This window comes from Octodon degus, unplaced genomic scaffold (genome assembly GCF_000260255.1).
Source record: "Octodon degus isolate 3935 unplaced genomic scaffold, OctDeg1.0 scaffold00048, whole genome shotgun sequence".
In the NCBI taxonomy this organism is placed as follows: domain Eukaryota; kingdom Metazoa; phylum Chordata; class Mammalia; order Rodentia; family Octodontidae; genus Octodon; species Octodon degus.
This window is the reverse complement of record NW_004524624.1, coordinates 12,153,175-12,154,154: the sequence shown is the minus strand read 5'-3', so window position 1 is coordinate 12,154,154 and position 980 is coordinate 12,153,175. Positions and strand designations below refer to the sequence as shown.

At 49.8% G+C, this 980-nt stretch overlaps 1 long non-coding RNA gene across 1 annotated transcript in view; it reads left to right on the top strand.

Annotated features, from left to right (window-relative positions):
- Positions 1 to 313: 313 nt before the first annotated feature.
- Positions 314 to 980, top strand: part of LOC111817076 — a 25,443-nt gene continuing 24,776 nt past the window's right edge. Inside the window, exon 1 of the long non-coding RNA XR_002821341.1 lies at positions 314 to 513. This is a non-coding gene — a long non-coding RNA (uncharacterized LOC111817076). The remainder of the gene's footprint in view (positions 514 to 980) is intronic.

The following is a 980-nucleotide window of genomic DNA, read 5'->3' as shown; positions in this document are numbered from 1 at the left end:
ATGTATTTGCCTCCACCAGTACAGCCTCTCCTGAGTCATGCAGAGTTTCACAATCTCTGTGATTATAGTTGACTAACAGCGAAAAACTCTATCTTGGGATCCCTGTTGGTCCGGGGAGTGGCACAGACATTCTTGATGCTAACAGCTATGAAGGTCCTGAATACCCAGAGAATCCTCTGTCACCCAGCGCCTGACTGACATCTCTGTCACTTTTGTATTTGCTTAGCCTGAAGTGTGTGACATTGTTCTATAAATACCAGCCTTGTTGCTCACATAAGAGCTGCCTTGGATTCTTGGCCCCCACCAAATCCCCCAGATGCACAAGGCAGGCGACCCATCCTGGCTGTGAAAGGGAGCAGGGGCTTGGCTGGGTGTGGGCAGGGCCTAGCGCTGCCATCTCCTGCACTGTTTCCACAAATGTAACCAGAGGACTTCGGGGAATCAAAAATGAATCAGAGTCAGCTCCAGCTCTCAGGAGTATGCAGTGTAGTACAATAGAAGAGATGTGCATAGGTAATTATAACGTGAGAAAGAAAGAAAAGCCATGGGAAAGGAGGGAGAGGAGAAGGGGAGGAGGAGGAGGAGGAGGAGGAGGGTGGGGGAGCTCCCCTCCAAATGGGGAATCCTGAAAGTCTTCTGAGAGGATGTGCTTTTGAGGAGCAGAGGCTGAAGATTATGGGAAAATGGGTGAGCTATTTAGAAAATCATTGCTTTGAATTCCTTAGCTTTAAGGGCTGGCCAAATAGTTAAGTGGATTAAAGTGCCTGCAAGCAGGTACAGGGGCCAGGGGTTCTATCCCCAGGCCTGTTGTTCCGACCCTTCCCCCGGGTGCACTGAGATGCCAATTGAGACTGGGCATAGTGGAGCATGCCTGTAATCCCAGCTCTTGGGAGGCTGTAAACAGGCAGATCACTGCGACTCCAATCTAGTAGCAAGACCCTGAACACCCTGTAGACCCTTCCCTAAAATACAAAGGAAAA